At 33.5% G+C, this 6,000-nt stretch overlaps 1 long non-coding RNA gene across 1 annotated transcript in view; it reads right to left on the reverse strand.

Annotated features, from left to right (window-relative positions):
* The window catches only part of LOC132371450 (uncharacterized), a 46,751-nt gene extending 42,830 nt beyond the window's left edge, over positions 1–3,921 (reverse strand). The window contains exon 1 of the long non-coding RNA XR_009504846.1: positions 3,823–3,921. This is a non-coding gene — a long non-coding RNA (uncharacterized LOC132371450). The remainder of the gene's footprint in view (positions 1–3,822) is intronic.
* Positions 3,922–6,000: the final 2,079 nt, after the last annotated feature.

A 6,000-nucleotide genomic window follows, 5' to 3' on the forward strand; every position in this document is an offset into this window, starting at 1 on the left:
AAAAACAAATACAAAGCCACAAGAATATGTATAAGTGAAGAATAATAAGGAAAAACAAGAATAATTATCAAATGTAAAACTAAAGTTAACTATATTAATATACATTTACGTGAACATGAACAAAGTTGTGGAACGTTATATACTGTGCTTTTAATATCACTTGTGTCTGAGAATTAAGAAAGGGGTTTACAGGAAAGTTATCAATTTTGTCTTTACATATTCTTGCATTGTTTCTCTTCTTCCAAGGAGCATCCATCATTTTGCAATTTAAAAATATTTAATTAAAAACAGTGCATTGTGAATCTCCTATAAATAAGCCCACTTTGCAAATTAGGGATACGGCAATAAATATTGATAGATTAGACTTAGATAGAACTTTGTAATTTATAAAGTACTTTCATAGATAGTTGATCCTTACAAGGACCTTGTCAGGGTGGTTAGTAACTGAAAGTGTATCCAGTTAATAAACGGTGGAGCCAGGAGCGGCATCCAGGTCTTCTGAATCTCTATTTCATCTTCTTTCCACAGTATCACAGCTCCTCCAAAAAATATCCCCAAAGAAAACATTTTACAGATGGAGAAATTAAGTCCTAAAAAAGCCCATATGTCAGGTCTTTCCAATTCTATTATTTTAGTACTTGTTTCCAGCACCATCCTCTCTTCTCCAACCAAAATCCTTTTTCAACATTTCTAAATAAAGATGAGTTTGTAATTAGGATAAAAAGCATATGTGTGAAGAATTATAATATGTTTGTATCAGAGATGTATTTTTATGTATAAGATAATGTTTAAATTTTGGAAAATTATTTTTAAGTAAAATACAATGTTCCTTATTTTATTCATTTGCATCAAATAGTAGCACCCTTTGGAAAAGATGGTGAACAGATAAATTTCTGTGTATTGTTAAAGCCGGGAGTGTCCTTAGACATCAAGTATTAGAGTAAAAAACAGCATCTCTTTTAAATAATAAAAATTAAAAGGGAAGTGGTAAAGCCAGGAAGGCAAAGGTACAGAAGGAAGTGGGGTAGCAAACAGAGTAGCATCATTTTTCACCTTCATTTTTCAGATAAGGAACACTTGTCTATGAAAAGTGGATTTAACTTACAAATAATGTGGTTTAAATGTATGAGGTCCTGTTTTGTTATAATAATGAGTAAACTGAGGTAGATATATGCAATATTTATCCAGAAGAAAAAAGTCACATTTAAAAATAGCAATGAGCAAACAGCAGTAGAAGCATATATAATCTCTCATACAGAATGAATCAATTCAAACGTCAGAAAGCTTTCATTGTGCGTTACGCTAAGCTGTAAGGGTTATCTGATGTCTATTTTCAGTATTGATAAATAATGTCATTTTTTAAGTTGGCCTCTTTGCAAAGAAAGGACACTGAACATGACCTGTTCTAAACTTCAGTTGGAAAGGACTGCAGAATAATGCCATGCACTTTCCATGCTTAAGCTGTCTTTTCGGTTCAGCCTTTGTCAGTTTGTTTTCAGTGCAGGTTCCTATTTGCTTTTAGTCTCCACAGTAACTAGGCATATTAGGGAGCTCAGACACTTATAAATATCATAAACCAGATGCTCTCTTACCCACAGGATTTCTGAAAAACTTCCAATGGGAAAAATGGGCTGGAATCCAGGGCCCAAATCCCTAAGCCCAAGTTGATGCAAATAGCAGAAAATAAAACAACAGGGGAAAAAAGAAACAGAGGATATTTGAGTAGCAACTCTCAATGATTACTAAATCTAACATCTTTTTTTCCAGGTGACTGGAACCATTCAACACCCATTACATGAGTTTTGGTATAAACTTTTCTTTGAGTTATTTTGTCCATACATCTGTTTTCACAGATGAATATAACTCATGATAAGGCATTTTTAAAGCAATACATCTGTTGAAGTTGAACATATAATGCCTCTTGAAAAATAAAAAGGAAGGAATGGTGACCTCATGAATAAGAGGGGAAAAGTAATTTGTCAAAAGTAACATCTGATTAGGCCTCAAAGAGTGGGAGAAGAATTGAGATTTTCAAATGTTTATAGACAAACCAGTATGGGCTCTTCAACTATAAGAAGGAAACTTTTGTAGAGATGATTTACCTCCAGTTCCAAGGAACCCAATGTAATGTCCTGTGGAGCCATAATACTATCTACTATAGATTTCCAAATCCAGATGGGAACTCTGCAGACACCAGTAGACAAAGGGAAAAGAAGTAGAAATATTCCTACAGATATTTAAGCTATTTACAGGTGTCATTTAAAATGCAAGAGTGAAAGGTAAATTTTAATATCTCATGTGCTGAATTCACTGCCAAATTTTTATTTCTATAAGCATGAGAGAGAAGTTTTGATGTTTTATAAAATTATACAAATATTATGCTATAAGTTTGGTATCTACAGAATTGTCAGTTAATACTAAGCAAATAGCAAGGACATTAGATACTTATTAAATCTATGGAAAATGTTATCAACATCTTTGGTTTTAACAATAATAGGTGAAACAATCTACACTCTAATTTAAATATTCAGTGCAATTCTGTAATAGCTTATTAGTGCTTTTCAACATAGATGTGAGGGTCCATTCTGCTTATTTCATAGTTCATTAAGTCTGGGCAATAGATTATCACTACCTGATAGAATTTGTTCACTCCAGCTTAAATATTCTGAGCAGGCTCTGTGGCTACAGTATTAAGATTGTGGTACACAATCTTATACTTATTACTTATTGTGTGGTTGCAGTATTAAGATTTGTCCAATTAGTGGCCCTGGAAAACACTGGGGACATAGGAATCTACTCTCTGCCCCTTTATTCCCTGAGACTGAGTTGCTGGCCAATTCTCTGGCAAGAGACAAGCATCATCTTCCCCTCCAATTCATTTCTACTCTTACTTATCCTCAAGGAGAACATAAGAATGCCCACTTCCCCTGCACAGGGTAGGGGAAACACAAGAGTCAGCATAGGTAACAGATACTTGTGTTATTGTGAGGCTTTAATATGTTTACATACCAGGTGATTGCAAGCCATCTTATGAGGGAAATGAGCAAAGTTTGAATTTCTTTCTTATTTCTCAATGCACTGATAATTCTACTGCAGATATGAATTAATTCAGTTTCTTTGATTCTATGCTGTAACTATGGAGGCAAGCTATATACATATGAGTAAAATAACAATCCAATGCACAATATTTGAACATGCTATAGATTGGAATTGACAGTTATTGATAAAGTCTGTTAATTTATTCCAATTCAAATTTCCCTTAGCATAATCATAATATTTAAAAATATATTTTATAGTTAGGTTTATTATTTGATTATTTCCTACACCCTTTATTGTTCCAATATGACAGAGGCTTTTTTTTTTTTTCTTATTTACTTGCCTGGTAATAATATATGTTCAAGGAATATTTATTGAATGAATGAAAGAAGGGAAATATGAGTGTGTTCTTGATTAGCAGGAGAAGATGCAACACTTGAGAAAAAAAGGAGAGAATGAAATTTGTTTTAGCTGCAGGGATGTTTGAAGAGTAAAGGTGGGAATGCACATGGTGTGTTCAGAAGACCGTGATGAGATCAAGCTGACTTGAGCAGAGGTTTTTAGAAGAAAGCATAAGGAGATAGGGTTGAAGAATTAATATGGAGCCAGATTACCAAGGGCTTTGAAAGTCAATTTAAATAACTGATTGTGCTCTGTAGAATTAAGAGTAGAAGTGACATAGGGACCAACAGACACTTATCTCCCAGTTTTGGTAAAATTATAACTAACTATATATTACTGCTCATGAAGCAGAAGGGGAAAATAACCTTTGTACATAATCTTCACCTTATGTTAAATCCTCCGGCTAACTGTGGAGTGAAAAATCCAGATTCATAAAAGGTCAAAACCTTGAACAGATTTCCAATATCTTGCAGCAGTAAAGGCAAAATGTCTGTTAAAAAAAAAGAAAAAGAAAGAGATGCATCATTAATATTCTCATATAGTATTCCATGGTTTACAAAATAATTATAGAAGTAGAATGAATCTCTAGGTGGAGTTCAGAAACCTCTATAGGCATTAAAAGTGGGTTAAGGAAGCTGGGGCAGACCAGGTTAGGGATGGTTATGACCTGGAGACAAGGCATTCAGGGAGAGTCTCAGCAGCATAGGGGCAAAGGATAGAACCTGACGTTTACTGAAGGACTTTGTGCAAAGCCCTGGACTTCAGATACAAAACCTCAGTTAAAGGGTATTTGATGAGCTCTAGGCAAGTAGGAACTACGTTACAAGGGGATCTGGTAGAGTAATGGAGACTCAGACACTTCTACAAGGTCAAGATTTGAAAGATGGAAGTAGGTGTCAAGCACATGGTGTGAGAGAGGACCACAATAAAGCACTCAATAGAAAATGGCAGCTACTATCTGCTTACCATTTTTCTTGAGCACATACTACTGTCCTTCCCTAATTCTTTTTTTCAAATAATAATGCACAATTCCCCCATATTGTAATATCTCTGTATTTGGGTTGACTACTAAATCTTTCAATCACTCTCAGCCTCATGGCAGTTGTGACACGTCTGTCAATTGTCCTTGAGTAAACATGGTTGTTACTCATGAAAGTTTGACTAGACAATTGCAGTCACTTAACTGTTGAATCAAAAATCATCTTGGGACCAATTTGGAGAAAGAATGTTAGTCATGGTATAATTTGAAAATCTTTTGTTGATACCTTCTGATAAAATTATTTTATTTCTAGCACCCAAACTGGAAAAATAAGTCACTGGCTGGAAAAATAAATGCCCTGAGCCAACAGTTGACCATTCTTTTTAGTAATGTTTGTATCATGATGCTGGTAGAACAGAAGATGGACTTATGAATTTCAAAGATATTAAGAGTCAATCTCAGAATGTTTAGAAGTTTTAGAAATGCCTCCATCAATTCATTTTGCTTATGTTTTATTTTAATGTATGCAAATAATGCTATATGATTAGATATATGTACATACATGTTTAAAATAACTCAATAAATACAAAATAAAATGTCTAAGTGATTACTGAGTATCGTGTCATAGTGTAATTCCTCTTCTTCCTACTATACATAAAATAATCTTACATCTTTAAATCGATGGCATCTTATATTTGATGAAATGTAATTGGTTCCAAGAATTGTACTAAAAGATTTATAAGTAATACTTTACTATATTTTCATATCTAGTCTGTACTACAGTCTATACTATACTGTACTTCAGATATGTAAAATGAGCCACACATGTTAAGTCCATTTCCACAATCCTACATATAGTAAATAGCAATTTCCTTGGACCCCACATCTGTCTAATTCCAAGACTTGCTCTGAATCATGGTGGCAGTGGATATCAACTTCACTGTGCACAATTATCACCCAGTGAACTTGGTAAATATTTAGTTTTCTGCACTATTTCCCAAGATATTCTGCTTCAATAAGTATAGTATAGACTCTGGAATACACATTGTTAACAAACACCTAAATTGATTTTTTAGCAGGAGATTTGCATACCTCACTAAAGTTCTTCTCTGTTAGATGATGGTGAAACATAAAAAAGGAACACAGTTAGCCTATTTGGGGCACACAATCAACAGTAGACAGCAGGAAGGCAAATTGGAAATTAGTTCTCCAAGTTCCCTTGGCAATTATACAAGATAGACTCCAGAGTCTGCTGGAAAAATAGTAAAAGAACAACTTGAATGCATCAGTTGTGAAGATTAGACAAATTCAGGGGCAGATAGCCAATCAAATAACTGCTCCCGTAGATTTAGGTAGAGAGTATCAAGTATTTAAACAAGTCACCATGTATCTGAGTTGCAAACATATTAAAAATAGTAAATCTCAGAATGTTTTAAAATGTTATAAATAACTTATCAATTTGTTTTGCTTATATTTATTTTAATGTATGTAAATAATACTATATGATTGTATATATGTGCATATACATATATGTTTAAAAGAGTTCTTTCAATAAGAATTTAAAAAATAACTATGTTCATAAA

The sequence above is a fragment of the Balaenoptera ricei genome, chromosome 9 (assembly GCF_028023285.1).
Source record: "Balaenoptera ricei isolate mBalRic1 chromosome 9, mBalRic1.hap2, whole genome shotgun sequence".
Classification (NCBI taxonomy): domain Eukaryota; kingdom Metazoa; phylum Chordata; class Mammalia; order Artiodactyla; family Balaenopteridae; genus Balaenoptera; species Balaenoptera ricei.